The sequence below is a fragment of the Medicago sativa genome, chromosome 6 (genome assembly GCF_051527215.1).
Source record: "Medicago sativa cultivar Bolivia chromosome 6, Bolivia_mono, whole genome shotgun sequence".
Lineage (NCBI taxonomy): Eukaryota > Viridiplantae > Streptophyta > Magnoliopsida > Fabales > Fabaceae > Medicago > Medicago sativa.
In genome coordinates this window covers 8,651,021-8,669,230 of record NC_140754.1, presented here as the reverse complement: position 1 = coordinate 8,669,230, position 18,210 = coordinate 8,651,021, and the positions used below count along the sequence as shown (strand labels likewise).

Genomic DNA, 18,210 nt, shown 5'->3' with positions numbered 1-18,210 from the left:
CTTTTGCTTCAACCTCCCCTTATATTTTCTCACTTAAAAATAAATTAAAACAAACTCACTTGATAAAACACTCTAATTTTGTACCAAAAAAAAAAAACACTCTAACTTAATCTTTTTTTAAAGAACAAACAAACTTAATCTTAATCCCAATCAAAATAAATTTTTCTATAATTCAACTTCTAAATATCTAAATAGTTAAAAACAATTTATAATCTATTATCTTTCTCAAATTATTAAAGTTGATGTAGTTTTGTAACAAAAAATCCATTTTTTTTATAGTTGTATCCAAACAAATTAAATTATTTAAAACATTTGATTTTAATTACAATAACCAAACAAAATAAATCGTGATCTGTTTTATAAATTCTCTTAAACAATAGATATCAAAATCACTTTTATTTTAATTTGTAACAAAATGGGTTCAGAATTGTTCTTTTTAAAGAGGTTTTTTTTTTGGTACAGAAGAGGGCCAAAGGCCCTAAAGAGGTGGTTTTTATCATGATAAAAATATCTATAAATTACTGAATGACGTTTTTTTTATTTTGTAACAAATTTGTCATATATTTAATTTACATTTACTAAAAATAAACTATATGACGCACATGTGATTTTATCTCATCGTGTGTTTCTAATAAAAAACATTAATAAATACATTTCACTTATGAATAATATAAAAAATATAGGAGAAACATTTTATACCGATACTTAAAAAAACACTAAAAAAAGAGTAAATAAAAAAGAAAGAAAAAACACAAGACTTTTTTTGACAAAAAAAAACACAGGACTATTTCTCACTAATACATGTTTTTACATCTAAATTTATTCAAGTATATCCAATTGAATGAGCACAAATAACAGAATTTTGAGAGAGTTACAAAATCTTTCTCATTTATAAATTATACACAGGGTTAGTATTTATTATGAGAAATACAAATACTTTACATAAAATTACACATCTTCAAGATTACTTCTTTTGTATAAATGATTTTCATACGTTTTTTGGTTTATCTTAATATCATATTATAAAATTATTATTTTTAATCGTTATTCATTATTAATCATTATATCCTTTCAAAGAATGACTATATAAAAAAACACAAGACAAGCGTTACTCTCTAATTAATTAATTAGACACTAACTAATATTGTTGTACAAATCATACATGAGACAACAATCAGTCACATATTAATTAGTTAAATTGATTTTTTTTATGAATTGTATCTAGGCATGACAATAAAACCCATACCCGCGAGTACCCATCCGAACCGAAATCAATTTGATGGATTTTTCCCCTCTTTGACTAGGTTTGGGTTTTCCTCGATTTTAAAACACGGGTACGAGATGAGTAACGGGGAAATATGTATACCCACCCTGAACCCATACTCAAACTCGTCCCAAATGTAGAAAAACATTTTATTGCCCCCTTTTATATAAAAAGAAACTCAAACCATAAATCATTTCAGTCACACAATCAGAGTCTCAGTCTATCAATTGATACTCACTTCTCAGAGTTCTCTCTATTCTCCATCACCTTAGCAATGATCTATCGTCGTCATTTCTTTGCAAGATAATGCATTGCAACATTGCGTCTGAGGCAGAAAAATACTTCTATTTTATCAAAAAAAAATTATCCATTGCGGGGATGGGGCTGAGATACCCGAACCCGTCGGAGACGGGGATGAGATTTGATTTGATTTCTTATCCTCGTTGGGTATGGGTAGGATAGCGGGTAAGTATATGGTAGTAGGGTATGGGGACGGGGAAGGTAAAACCTATCTCCACCCGCCTCATTGTTATGCCTAATTGTATCTTCTAAATAATAGTGGGAGTAATTATAATATACTAATTATAATTTGATATAAGAATCTTGCACGATATACATATTCATTGTTTATAAATTCATATAAAAATAAAAAAATTACAAATATTTTTCAATGATATATAAAAATCACGGGGTTTATTTTATTTTTTTGACAAAAAAATCACGGGGTTTATTAACGTCCCTGTTATCATTATTGTGATTTTATTATTTATAATATTTTCACATATTTTTAGTCTAGCACTTTATATTATTTAATAACAACTATTTCAATGTTTTTATTATTATCTTCATCTTTATCAATAATTTTTTTCTTATTTCTCAATGTAAATAATATTGTAAATGTGTTTTGATGCATAAATCGCGATTTAAGGATCAGCTCGTGCGGAGCACGAGCCCCGTGCTTAGCACGGGTCTGTTGCTAGTTCTATTAATATATGAATTAAATCACTACAATAGGAACAACATGATACACTATACCTTCTAAAATAAATATTATCTATACTATATATAAAAAAAACAACTCTTTTAGCTCTTTTGGGCTGCCTTTTTTGTTTCCAAAAATACCTTCAATTTTCAATACAAATAACACATGCAACAAAAAGATAAGAATAAATTTAAATATTAAAAAAAATATAACAAACTAGATTATTATATTTATACTTACTTTTTATTATCCCAATTATACCCTTAAACAACATTTTTTATTATAAAGATTGTTGTTGGTGTCATTAAAAAAAAGAATTTAGATTATATTTTTTTGTTGTATTGTTGGTGTTATTGAAATAAATAATCATGGTTAATTTGATTTGTTATAACTCTAAAACAACAAACATTTATATTTTTAGTTTTAATCAAAATCAAAATTTCATAAAAAAAAAACAGCGTTAATAATTTTCAAACGTTAGATCAATAAAAAGAGCGGAAAGACGAGCATGTGAGTACCCGTTTTTTCACGTGAGTGCTCGTCTTTTCGCTAGTACACAATAAAGAAAAAAGTTTATCTTAATCCCATTTTCCAAAAATACTTAATTCATATATCTTTCTTGTTACGGTTAAGTGGGTCAGTAGAAAAGTGGAAAGATGGACCCGCTAATATAATCTTTAAAAAAATGCCTATGAATTGTTTTAGTGTTTTGTAATATCCCGCTTGTAAAAATTCAGTACAAGTTATTATATCCTTGGAATTTTTAAGTGAAGGCCATAATGGTAATTATGCATAAGACTGTTCAGGACCGAATCATATTATTCCAAGAGACTATGGGGAATCAAATATCTCGCTTAAAACTTTTACGGCTTTTTACCGAATATTTTAGCTTGAAAAAAAATGTAGAAAAGGGACAAAATTGTCATTTTCATTAAGAGATGCATATAAGACAAAACATACAAAACCTTCCACACTTTTCTACACTATTCTCCCTCTCTTTATGTCTCATGCCCTCCCTCTCTCTTCCCTTTCAAGCCATTAAAATTTCACCAAAAGCTTGCAAGCAATTGATCTATTTTGAAGTTTGGTTAGTTTTTTTTTTTTTTTTTTTTTTTTTTTTTAAGAAGCTAAATAGCCCACCCAAATTGGCACCGGAAAGAATCGAACCTGAGATATTGCGGATAATCATGCAATAAACTTCTTTCCTCTTATTCTTCCTCTCCTAAGAAGTTCATTCAAGCTCAAATGGGATAGACATGTAAGGTTTGTGTTAATGTTAAAGTTTTCTTAAAACCTTGGGTTTTAATGCTTGTATACTTGTTATAGATGTTGAACATGGTTCTTGTTGATGTGTAGAAGCAAGGAGAAGTGTAAAAGATTGAGGCAAGGGCTCAGTGTTGAAATTGAAGTGTAAGTACTAGTGATTAATAGCATAAGTTGTGATTAAGTTGCCATAAGTTGTTCCAAAAGCTTCCATAATTGATTTTTGGAATTAACATGTTAGGGTTGCTGTAGAAACGGGTTACGAGCTGTGTATACATGTTTGCTTTGATTCTGGAAAATTTGAATTGAAATTGAATTGTCTAGAGGTCATAAGCTGTCAGTTAAGCTGTTTTGGGAATTTTGCCTTAAATGACTAAGTTGTGGATTAAGCTGCGGTATAAGTGATTCATAGGATTGATTGATTTTTCATGTTGGAACTATTGTTTGAAGGTTGGGTCGAAATTAATTTGATAGAAGTCATAAGTTGGTCGTTAAGTTGTTGGATAAGAGCTTAAGTTGGAATTTAAGTTGTTTCAGGTATTATTTTGTGATGACCAGCTTAAGAGATATATGTTAAACTGGTATATGAGTAATAGTAAAATGATAAGTTGTTCTAGCAATGCAAAAAGTGCTTGAATGGTCAAACAGAACTTCTGGTGCAGGGACTTAAATGAAATTTTTTGTATATACTGGTTAATGAAGTATGAGTATGTCACAAGTGGATTGGACTGTTTCAGAAAAGTAAAGACCTATAAGTTAAGGCATAAGCTATTTTAGAAAGTGATTATGGAGTTTTGGAGATAGCAAAAGTTGCATGTATGGAATTGATATTACTTAACACCATAATTTTTGGCCTCATAATAATGCGACGATGACATTGATATTACTTAACACCATTAAATGTTCTAGTAATGTCTATCCAAGAAAAAGATATGAAACAAAATGTACAATTATGTTTTGTGAAGGAAAATTAACAAGGCATGATATTGGGGTATAGTATTATAAGGACACCACTAAACCGACCACTAGTAGATGTATTAATATTAGTTTCAGTCCTTATCCATACCAGAACTAAGTTGTTAAATATTATGAGAGTTTGTTAACCTTTGCTTGGATTTGAGAAGCAATTGGTAAGGAAAAAAAAATTAAGGTGTACAAAAGCTTGAGAAAAGATTGTGCGAATTGGGTGAATTTGTAAGCTGTTTGTACTTTGTATGGATAGAACTAATTGGAAGAAATTTAATTCTTTCTTCACTATGTTTTTTGGTAAATCAAGTAATCCCACGTGCAACTATAGTGACTAATCTCTTGAGATAATTAAGATACATTTAAAGGATTGACATCTCCTAACATATGTTTTACATACATGCACCATGCTTTGAACTATGAACCAAATGGTTAAGCGACCCAACCATCTACAATCAATGTCAAAAGTTGGTCACTTTTCACTATTTAATTGGAAAAGACGAGGAAAAAAGTGATTTAATGTAGAGTTTTTTTGACAAAATAAACGATATTCATTCATTCAAATTGATAGAGTACATCGATACAATACAAATACAAATTCGCTAAAAACAAAAAGGATAAATGTAACACCCCGTTTTCCCAACTTAAAAATTTCATTAAAATTATCAGAGTTCATCAACATAACGGAGCATCACATACATCAATACATCATTTAACAACAAATATAATAATGGGAAAATACTATTTATTTAAGCAACCTGTCTTTATAAAATTCAATAATCAAATGCAGCGGAAATTTAGTTCGCAACGTCACATAAAATCTTGGCATAAAAGGGCCACAACTTAACATCTCAAATACTCTTCATAAAATGTTCAACATTTATTAAATAAAATACGTAACAAGGAAAACAATCATCAGACACCCCCATCAGAGCATCCTAGACGACACGAAGTGAGGAGTCTACTCACGAACACAGCTAGTCTTTATTACCTGCACATTACCCACGGTCGAGGCAACATATACGCAGAAGGGGTGAGATTTCACATTCATTAAAAACAAATAATAATTCATAAAAGATAACCAACAACATATATCTAACATTAATATCATCATTTAATCATCATTTAACGAGGTTAAGTAATCCACAACTTCATAGTTATTCAAGGGTAACATATTCATCTTAATTCACTCCATTTACATCATTATAATTAATGGGACAGCAACAACAGCATCAAAACAGCAACATCATCACAACATTCATCATTTATTTTTAGTTATGACGACTCTACAATGCAACAACAACATCAACAACAACTTAGACAACAACAACAACATGCATGTGGTACCACCAGGGCATTAAGCCCCCATCGCTAAGGTCATAATTGGACCGTCGGGCATTAAGCCCCCATCGCTAAGGTCATAAAAACTTGTCAGGCATTAAGCCCCCATCGCCGACTATGCAACAACCCGACTCTAAATGCAACAATCTTCATTTTTAATGTTAAATTAATTAACAAATGATCCACATCAGTTCATTACATCAAACAGCATCACTGGAACATCGTAATTAGCAACATCATCTATAATATAAACATCAGAAACTAACTCATCAAAGGAACGGGCGAAAAGACACAATTTCGCACCACATCAGGTCTGTACTGCACTAACTCGCAGTGGCGAGCTAAACAACTCGCAGTGGCGAGTTCAACGGGGAAACTCGCAGTTGCGTATAACTTTGCTCGCAGTTGCGAGCTAAGGGGTTACTCGCAGGTGCGAGTAGGATCGCTCGCAGCTGCGAGCGATGACAGAACAGGGTTCTGTCGCAGCTCCCATCTCTCATCTCAGCACACGAATTTCACTTCCCAGCCCTCTAAATTCATCACTAATCAACATCTAAACGTTTTCTATTACTAACTAACATCTGTCTACATCAACCTACATCAAAATCCACTTAATTCTTCCACTTTTAATGATTTTTGACCTAATCCCAATCCCTTAAACCTACAACAATTGACCACTTCTATGAATCAAAACTTGTTAATAATGAGAGTTAGTCTCACCCTTACCTTAGATTATGATTCTGAAATCCAACAGCCGTGTTCTTCGTTCTTTAGGTTTCTCTCTGACTTCTCTTCTTTCTCTCTTCTTTTCTCTGTTGAACGCGTTCTAATTTTCTCTCCCAATTACAGACTTTTATTCTTTCCCTAATTGCTCTTCTCACCACAACTTACTCTTTCCCCTAATAATTTAATTATTTCTACTAATAACAATATTTCTCCCCCACTTAAGAAAATACTTATATTATTAACATATCTTCTACCAATATATATATATATATATATATATATATATATATAATAATTCACATAATATTCTAAAAAAAAAAAGCCATAAATCACTTAAATATTAATTATGAAAAAGTGGGCGTTACAATAAATCTGTGAACAAACTCACAACATCCATCACTACAAGAAATATGCTCATTTGCCAGGGATTTTGACAGGGCCATGAAACCCCTGGCAAATTTCCCAAGGCCTAAGCCAAGGAAAATCCCTGGCAAAATGACATTGCTAAGTCTGGGACCACTTACCATTTGACAGGGGTGAACCCCTCACAAATGTACACATGCCCCTGGGATGAGTTGACCGCGAAATGGAATTTCAAATTGGCTGACATGGTTCAGGTTTTGCAGACAAAAAACCAGAGCTTTACACAAAGACTGCCCCTCACAAATGGTAATACAACAGAGAATCTCTGCTTTTGTCAGTTACTTGTCAAGTCAGCTTTTTGAGGGCCTGCCCCTCATTTTACCGCTGTCTTTTTTTTCCCTGCCTATATATATCTTATCTGTGTGCATTCATCAGTGTTTGGTACTTAGAAAAAAAATTCTACTCCTCCATTTTCTCTATACACTCTACTCTTCAACATCAATATTTTTACTCCTCTATCTTCTCTAACTTTGGTAAAACTCTCTTCACTTATTATATTTTTGTATTTTGATTTTTTTACCACTTACTAATATAAATATTTTCATGCATCAGTGTTCAAGAATTTTTGCCTCCTCATATGGTTCCTTGCTAAGCTTGCTCTCTGGATTTGTTCTTCTCATCAAGCTTCAACAAGTTAGTAATTTTTCTACTTCTAAATAATATTGATATAGATGATATTTTTGAATTTATTAGTAGCTAATAAATGATGTTTGTTTTTATGGATATATATATGATGTTATAAATTTTGCAACTGTTTATAATTTGTTTTATATTTCGAATTATTTTTAGAAGAAATAGAAAATAATATTGTTAAGGAAAATAATACTATTTTTTTTAAAAGAGGAAAATAATAATGTTATGATTTTTTTTCCGAATTGTTTTGTTAATAAAACTTTTAAGGAAAATAATTTATTAGGGAAAATGTTAATTAAAACTAGAGAAATTTTTTTTAAAATAATAATGTTATTTTGATTTATTTTAAAGAAAATTATTTTCAAAACTGTATGATTAGAGAAAACTTTTTTTTCTTTTTCTTTTTCTTTTTTAATTTAAAATTTAAATAATTAAATGTTATATAGAATGATATTTGTTGATGATATATGCTGGATGTTATTTAGATGATATTTCAAATTATTTATATATGCATGTTGTTTTTTTGGTTAAATATATGCATGTTGTTGAATATTCATATTATTATGGAATGTATGAATGTTTTTTTTTCTGTGACAAAATGGAATAGATGCATGTTGTTGAATATGTGCTTTTTAGGTAGATAAAATGTTACACTAATTAAAATAGTTTTAATTAAAATAGTTGAATTATTTACTAATTAAAACAGTTTTTTTAATAATTAATAAACGGTTTATTTATGTAGAAAACAGTTTATTTACTAATTAAAACAGTAGTTTTAGGTAGAAAACTGTTTATATACTAATTAAAACAGGTTTTTTGAATTTTTTTTTAAAATTTATGGAAATTCGTTTTTTAAATTTCTGCAGTAAAAAATCTGATTTTTTTTTACTGTTTGTTAAACTAAATCTGTTTTAAAATATTTAATTAATTAATAAAAAATTTTAAAATATATTTTATTAATTAAAAGGATTTTTGAACCATTTAATTGTATTTGAAAAACAACTTTTAAAAAATCGAAATATTAATTAATTTAAATTCATTTTATTAATTAAAATTACTTTTAAAATATTTAATTAATTAATAAAAAATTCGGTTTTAAAAATAAAACATTTTTTTTAAAAAAATAATATACAGTTTACCAGGGGTTATTAAACCCCTCGCAAGTCCCTGGTTTTTCGCTGACCTGATCTGACCTTCCATCCGTCAGTCAGTGCGTCAGTCAGAGCTGACTGCACAACAGAAAAGAGTGAGGGAATATGCCAGGGGCTAAGACAGGGACAAAGCCAGGCCATATAGCAGGGGTCGAGCCCCTTGTTTTTTTTTCTTCGGGTGTAACCCCTGGCAAAATGTTTGCGACGAGCGCTTTTGCCAGTTCTTTTACCCCTGGCAAATTCCCTCACAAACGTCCCTTTTCCCAGGGATTCTGTCCTTTTCTCAGGGATTTTGCTCCTGGCAAAAGGTAAGGTTTCTTGTAGTGCATGTTAATAGCTTAAAACAGCAAATTATCTATGCCTACAAATATGACTAATATGACTATATTCAAGTCTCCGGAATACTCATGTCTTCGGATCTGCAACGTTGACGACGCCAAAGTCATTGTCATTGATCGGATCTGCACTTGCTCAAAGCTAATTTTTCAACCTGAATCAAATAAACACCGCACAAAGACGGGAAATCAAAACACACCGCACAAAGACGAGAAATCAAAACAAACAGAGTCGTTCAGATACGACGAAATCACAAAAACAAACAAAAGAAAACAGAAAATATGTGAAATCACTTATTCAACTAAGATAGAAGGAATAACAACTCGGAGGGGTGATTTTTGGGTTAAAATTGACCCTAAATCACCCCTCTAACAAGAAAAAGAAGAAGAATGGAGTGACGAAGGTTTGTGAAGGAGAGAAGAGAGCAATTGTCCATGTAGAGTTTTGTTATGACCTTATTCCACGACTTAGTTTGTATTTGGATGCATCTACAAAACTTGGTTAAAACTAATTTTAGTATTATAAATAATAAACATAAAAAAATCTGGTCAAACCGTATTTGGGACAGGATATCGCGGTGCGGTTTGGTTCGGTTTTGAGACTAAAAGTTATCCGAACCGCAAGATAAAAATGTATGCGGTTTGGTTTAGTTCGGTTGACTTTTAAAATAAAATCCAAACCAAACCAATGCGGTTTGGATTGGATCGATTGGTGTGGTTTTTTTTTTCAGACAATAATTTTTTTTGTTTCCAACATTAAAATCAAATTAAAAAGCTAAAACACAACATATTTTCAGTAATGTTTTTAAATTTCATCCAACATTACAATTTTATTTTCATCCAATAATGTTCTCAACTACGTAGAAAAAATTAAAACGTGGACAAAAAGTATTCAAACTCTGTAAGTAATACAAAAGACTAAAATTTGTATCCTTCTCTAAGATTTCAAGTAGCACATAAATATATTTTTGAAAGAAAAATCAAAGAAGAAACTTAACTAGAGAAAAAATATGTCATTTTAATAAAGTTTCCATTGAGTTTCTATGAGTATTGGTCTAGGTGATATATATTTAATTAGTGTTTTTCTTATAATGCGGTTTGGTTTGGTTTGGTTCGGTTGGTAAAATCAAAACCGCAAACCGAACCAAACCATGCGGTTGAGTAGAAAAGTGATCCGAATACATCTGAATCAAATGCGGTTTTTTGCGGTTTCCGTTTGGATTGGTTCGGTTTGCGGTTTTTCTATTGGATTGGTTTGGTTTTGAACACCCCTACATGATACCCAACAACTTACAAGGTTGTTAATGTTAACTCTCCTGCCAAAACCCCATTTAGGGGTGGAAACAGGCCAGACCGTCCGACAGTGGCCTACGACATAGCCTATTTAAAGCTTAACTCGGCCCAACTCATTTATTAACAAGGCCAGGCTCATGCTTTTTATAAGGCCTATTTAATTAAACAGGTCAGGTCAAGGCTTGCAAAAAAGTCTATTAAGCCCATGAGGCCGAACTATTAAGCATTTTATATATAATATATCTTCCATTATTGATATTTTTGAAGTTTTTTTTATAAACACAAGCCTTCATATGATTGGTTATTTAGTAGCTGATATATTGGTGTGATTAAACCTTCGTAAGAGCTCATTATTTAGTAGCAAACTTATTTGTGTGCTTTAGGCCTTAATAAGTTTTAGCCTATTTAGGAGTAGGCTTACATGTGTTGCATGACCTTAACATAAAATAGACTTTTAAATAGGCTTTCAGGCTTCATCAGGCTTTTATAAAGGTCAGGTCAGATCTCGAAAATGAGTCTATGACGAGTAATAGACCAGACTCATGCCTATAATTTTTGAAGTAGGTCAAACTTAAACCTTACAAAGCCCAGCCCGACCTAGCCCATTTCCACCCCTAACCCCATTCCCCAACTTCTAAAAAGTGAGAGTGACATTTGCAAGGTTGAGAATTGTACTTGCTACAATATCCGTATTTCATTCGAACGTACTTTAATTCTCAATTTTTAGATTAAGTTTATTTCTATCTATATGTAGTTTAACTAATTTTGACTATTGTTCCAACATTTATAAATTTCAAAGTTATATTAACTATTTTTTTTGTGTTCATTAGGTGTCAGATTAGTAGTAAGAATCTGACATTGTAAATCGTTGGCTTAACTGTTCGGATCAATTAAATTAGAAAATGAGTTTTCGTACTTTCTACATATTCGGAGAAGGGAATGCTCACAAATAATCATATGGTCTTTTATCTCTAATTTCATTTGGTGGAACGAGCTCCCTGCCATTTTTGGTATAACATTGACATGGAAAGCACTTTAATGGCATGGAATTTTGGACCTTCAGGTGGTGTCAATTTCTTTTTTACTAGCACATATTAATTTAATTTACAATGCAATATATATTGCTTACAATTTGAACATTACTAACACCTCTCACTAAATTCATCGCTAAATTTATTTTTTTTAAAGAAAATTGATCACTAAAATTTATTCTATCTATATGTTGTTAATAAATAAATTTCAAGGTTATTTTAACTATATTTTATGTTCATTAGGTGTTAGATTAGTGGTAAGAGTTTGACATTGAAATTTATAAAATGGTCAAAATTTTGATATCATGTTGCATTAGTGGTAATAACCATGGTTAAAATTTTATAAATTGAAAATAGTTTGACATTGAAATTTATAAAAAAAGTAAGAGTTTGAGATAAAAATTTAAATTTTGTCCTCTCTGAGATACATTCCTAGACCATATCAACCTTGCACCTTGAAAATAGTTTGCATCCATGGTGCATTTTATCTCCCCTGCTGCGGGCTTGGACCATTGGATTAGACCTTGATTGTTTGTTGTGCTACTTCCTTGCTCACCCCTTTATCCTCTCTTTTTTCTGTCACAGACCTGCAGCCCTTGCAGCAACACATTCTATGTCGCATGAACTGATATGCACGGATGAGCTTCAACATCGTCCAGCAACCCCTTATTACTTAGCCCATTTTGGGTGGGGGTATTCTTGTCTTGTTATAATTTCCATGTTCCATATCAAGTTTTGATCCTTTTGAAGCAAGAAAACCCTTATTGCTAAAACCATGTCTCCAACAAACCACATTTTGAATGAAGCACTTTCCCCTCTCCAGAAGAACTAATAATAAGATTATTATTCCAAAAGTAATGTATCAAAAAATGCCTAACAAAGATTTTGAGTACTGATTTGACGAATGACCAAAAGGTTTTCCTTTTCTCAACCGTCTCGGGATTCTCATACAATCCTTAGAGACTGTCGGGGTTTTTCCAACGACGGATGCATCTGCTGAAGATAGTGTTACTCCCAAAATGCTGATTTTCTGGTGTTCTATCGTTTCTCCTTTAATTAAACTTGCAAAAATTACACTTAGTATGAAATATAGATTAAAAGGAAAAAAGAATAGAGTAATACAACTTACAAGGTAAATTACACAAGATTACATTAGTTTAAGATTATAACTAAAATAGATCCACCGTGTGAGCCTCCTCCATTAAGCCACCCTTTACAAAACATAAGAAGTCCCACATAGAATGCTTTAGAGAGTTTTTTAATATTTTTATAATAACGTGTAATAAAAGCTTATCAGTGAGATGGTTCCATAAGATAATTGTTCAAGCAGGATTGCAAAATAAATAATTATCTGACAGGATCCAACTTCATTTTTTTTATCTGACAGGATCCAACTTCATTTTTTTTACAGGGAGCCAATCTCATTTTTAAGCTATTATAATTACAATTTTATCCATTTTACTTTATTACTTAAATTATTGATCAAAAAATATTTTTTTTAATAATTGATTAAAAAATGTTAAATCCCTTTAAAATAGGAGCAACTTATTTATTAATTAGAGTCCTCGTGAGCTTAGCTCAGTTGGTAGGGACAATACATAAAATATACAAGGTTCGGGGTTCGAACCCTGACCACAAAAAAAAAAAAACAAAAAAAACTTATTAATTAGAAATATTTAAATCTCCTTGAAATAGAAACACCATTACATTTACAAATTTAAATCTCCTTGAAATAGAAACACCATTACATTTACAATTTTTTTTTGAGAGGTAAATAACAATATTTTTTTTGAATGAAGGTACATACCAATATTTGAAGCTTTCCTTAAAAATAAAATAAAATTGAACCTATTAATCTTTCAAAAAAAAATGTTTTTGGTAGTGTTACAATGTAACGAAGCAAAACGAAAAAGAAAAAAAGAGGGAGATGCGAAATTAAGTTCCAAGTTTATCTCTCAGGATGAGAGATTTCATGTCAGGCGGATGGCAGTTCCAGTGAATAGAGTACCTTGCATGTGATCCTTCCTTAGCCATAAAATTTGCACACGTATTTTGTTCCTTAAGAACATGCACCAATGTTGCATTTTCATTTCCATGTAAGACATCTCTAATATGAAGAATTTCATTAGCATAAGTGTGCAAGGTATGATCACGACCATCAATAATCAGGTCAACTGCTTCCAAACAATCACTCTAAAAAATAATGTTGACATAGCTTTTTTACTACAAAAATCCAGACTTATCTGGATAGCACGTAACTCAGCTAATAATGCATCACCTACAACTTTAGAGTGAAAAAAACCAGCTATTCAATTTCCATCGTGGTTGTGAACAACACCACCAGCACCTAAACAACAAAAATCTTCTAGAAAGCTACCATCAATATTGAGTTTAACTGTACCTTCCGGAAGAGGGATCCAATTAACTAAGAGGAGCGATGAGTATGGGTCCAAACCAAGATCGTGATAGTAAGAAATGCATTCATCATGTAACAAAAAGGTCTTTCGCACCAGATCTTGAATACACCAATGTTGATCCTAAAAAAAAAATTTGTTTCTCCAACACCAATACCATACTCCTGTAACAAACAAAATAGAGGAAGTACCCTTTGCCATCTCATGAAGCCAAACCTTGACATCAAATTCAGAGAAAAAATTATTATAGCTCCCCATATTCAAGCAGAGCCAAAGTTCTCTAGAGTGCGGGCAATCATGTAAACAGTGAAGAATGTCCTCTATGGGTGAAGAGGAACAGGTGCATCTTGGAGAAGCTACCATGTTGCAATGATGTCGACGAGCATTAATAGAGAGGACATTTTGAAAACAAAGCCATAGAAAGTATTGGAGTTTTGCTGGTACTTTAAGGCGAAAAAGCCAATTCATGTTACAATTCACATTTCAATCTCTATTTTGTTGAAGAAGCCTATAGTATCACTCAAGCAAGTATATTCACATTTATGTGCATGCCTCCAAGTCCACGCATCTTGAAGTCGTACATCCAAGTTATTATGAGCTAGAAGCTGATGAATATAATGGACAATATCGGTTGGTATCATAGTGGCAAGACCTTGCAAGTTCCACCTACCATCCTCCCACACATCTTTCAAACACATAACTGAATCACTAATGTTAACAAATGGGACCAAGTGCAAGAGGGGACCGAGTTGTGTCCAGTCAATATTTCAAATCGATGAGTCTCCAGAGCCTACACGAAAACTATACCCTGCAGCAGCAAAATTTGTAATGGCATGTTGAATACCGCACCAAGTAATTGATTGTTTATTATGTTTCTTATTCGTCCATAAAGACGTGTTGCCCATGTATTTATGGGAAAGAACTTTCACCCACAAATAAGAAGCTTATTTTAATTTTATATTCCAAAAATATATTTGATTATAGTACATGTCAATATTGATATCTTTTTTTTTTTATATATAATTAAACGCAGTAGAAAAACAAATTGACAAACATATTAATGTCCACCTTTCCGCTAGTATTAAAAAAATACATGAATTTTGGGTCGATTTTTCCCTTTCAAATTTTACCCTACGTTTAAATTTTACCCCTGACACTCCACTTCTCCACAATTAAATTGGGCGAGCTCTAGCCACTACGCCACTTGACAAAAAAAATTGTTAAATAAAAAGACGGTTGAATCACATTAAAATAGGAACTACACTATAGAAACAATATTATACATTATGTCCCCTATAATTTTTTTTTTTTTTAAGAATCCCCTATAAAATATTATAGACTATAAAAAAACATATTTTAATCTTTTTCCCAAAAATATTTAATTTATACATCTTTCTACGTAGGATTAAGTGGCTCAGTAGTAAAGCGGAAGTTAGTATAAACTTTCTTAATCTTATAAAGTGGATATGATATGTAAACAACATTTTGGATAAGTTCAAATTAGCTTATACATCTCAACTCTTTTAGCAACTCTCATTTAACTTTTTCATAATTATCAACAAACCTTGAAGGACTAATTTGTAAGTTAAGTAGCATAAGCTAATTTTGATTGAAAAGCTCTCATAAGATAAAAGCTAATCTATATCAACCTAAAGTTGGTCCAAACTCAACATACTTTAACCAAGCTAGAGATCATTGCTTAGACCTTCCTATAACTTCAATCTATTAGAAAATAAGCCCAGCTAGGAAAACATATAAATAATGGTGCATAATTAAGAACTCATGATTGATAACGAAGTTTGACTACATCTACAACACCAGAGTGACTGTTATAACTTTAATGTTATGCAGTACTTAGAATATGTACAGAAATATAAGAGTTTCTTAACTTCTCAAACGAAATATGGATTTGTACTACGCACATAAAGTTAGACGTGACAAATTAATTACTTTAATCTTTCTTTATTTCTTTTTGTTTTTTTTTTCTTGGAAATTTTAAAGTAATGTTTAGAATTTAAGGCTGTAAGCATATTTTGAAATGGTCATGAGATTGAATAGTATGATACAATTTATATGGCAGATTGAGTAATGCCCTCAAAATGCTTATGAAGATTTGACCATGATTAACTCTTTCTTATAAAGGTAGAAGAGAAACTTGAATTTATCAGTCTCACTTAAATTACTCTGGTCCTAGATCAAATCAGAGAAATCAGTAACATTTGTTAACCTTTGTTTTGACTTGAAAAGCAATATGTTAAAAATTCATATTGCTGTCTTGTCACAGAAGTTATTTTAAAATCTAACATTGACATAAACCTTACAACCACCTTCATCACAGAAAAACATGATTACTTGCCTTACAAGTTACACACTGTTTATTCATTATCATCATCTGCATTAGAAACCTTACATAATCTACCAATCCTTTCAATCTTGTCCCTTAAATTCTGCAAGAATTTACATTGAACCCTCATATAGTGAAAACATTTTTCCCCCATTATTTTGATATATCATGCATCTACCCTCGTCAAACCCCACACCTGGAGGGAACCTTGTGCACTAAGCCATTCTTTCTAACTTTTGATTGTTCAAAGTTCAGTATGCATGGTGTATTGTGGGGTAACAGGCACAATCACACATTTTCAATTACACTAAAGATAATAATTGTTATAATAGTTATTGCATCTAACGAGCAAGTTGCAGAACTTTCACAAAAGCTTTGCTTCTTCAACCCTTCAACTTAAGGATGATAGATATCTACCATCTTCCAACTTGTGGGGGATATTACACCAAGAGCAAACTAAGACAAAGGAGCAAGTTCAATAGAGTAACTTGTAGTACAAGTCAACAATATGTGGTACATCTTAGTGTACTACAGTTAGCATTTGTAGTACAATAGGCTTGTATATTAATACTTGCTGTACTATCCTTCACAAATTAAGGAAAATTATGATTTCTCTCATCTGCTTCAACTAATTAAAGTATATGAGAGTGACTGTAGAGTTTATTTTAAATAATTGTCCTTTCTAATCGAGCAAACTATTACGAGAATCGATTTACAATTCATCACTTTTCATATTGCTTTCTTAAAAAAAAGTTTTGATTCACCTATGTTTATTAAAACTTTCAAAACAGAAATACTTATGTTATTATCTATAAATAAAAATTGAAAGATTGAGTAACAATAGAAACATAATAACATGAGGAGTATTATACTTCTATTGGTGGTTGTTTCACTACACAATTGTATTTAACTAATGATTTGTGCTTTTTCCAATTAAGGTTTTGAATGTGTTGTCTAGTATTGGATTTTACTATGAGCTGGGAGTAAAAAGTGTATCCTTGTGTCAAGAATTATTTATTAGTACATGTTTGATATCATGATGAATTTGTCAAAATTATTTTACGGTGAACCGTGAACCACGATAATTTTGGAAAATTCACGGTGATCCTGAACACACCTTAGTTATAATTAGTTTTCTTTTTTAAATAAAGAACCTTAGTTATAATGAGTAAATACCTCCAAATTAGAATAAGATTTAAAAGACTGAAAAATACGACGATTTCAATTTAAAAGACAGCAAAGTAAATTGACATAAAATGTAAATGCCTTAAAAGTTATTGTGGAATGTAAAAGACTTAAAATTCTATATGTTGAAAAGTAACCTCAAATCAAACTAGATAAGTTAGAAATATTACTTATACGTACACCAAAACAAAACAAAAAAGTATTATTTATCGTTAAACTAAACTAGATAAGTGTCACTCACTTTAGTGACATAATATGATCATTGCAGTAATGAAATCACTCACTATGATACCAGAACATAAAGGAATGATGTTGTGGAAGGAGAGTTAACAACCTTGTTTGTTTAAAGTCTCAATAGTTTTCAACTGCATATGTAGTAACACTCGCGTTGCAATCTTTAATGTTGCTAAGAATAATTTAACTATTCCGTTTTCAAGCCAACAAATACAATAATTATATGCCATTTGTATACAGTAGAAACTCTTTAATTTAATACTCGATAAATTAATAAACTCTCTAAAATAATAAATTTGTCCGGTCCCGACTTGGGCCAATGTAAAAAATTGAAAAACTCGATAAAATAATAAGATAATAATTTTTCGGGAGATCCCTTTATAATTTTCGGGCCCAAGAAAATCATAAATTAATAATTCATAGAAACTGAAAAAAAATATTAAGAATACATTGAACACATTTGTTCCTCTTGTTTACATTTACTGTACTTCAAAAGTCATTATTGATTTCCAATGCATATGAACACAGTAATTACTAATTTACGTTGAGTCACAAGGTTCGCTGCAACGTAATTCTAAGAGGCATAGACTAATTTGCCTTTTTGTTTGGTATGTACAGTATAATT

General features: G+C 31.1%; 1 long non-coding RNA gene across 1 annotated transcript; it reads left to right on the top strand.

Annotated features, from left to right (window-relative positions):
- The first annotated feature begins 3,248 nt into the window (after window positions 1–3,248).
- Window positions 3,249–4,763, top strand: LOC146912557 (uncharacterized). Its single transcript, XR_015014637.1, has 2 exons — window positions 3,249–3,509; window positions 3,603–4,763. It is a non-coding gene; the product is annotated as an uncharacterized LOC146912557 (long non-coding RNA).
- The last annotated feature ends 13,447 nt before the right edge of the window (window positions 4,764–18,210 follow it).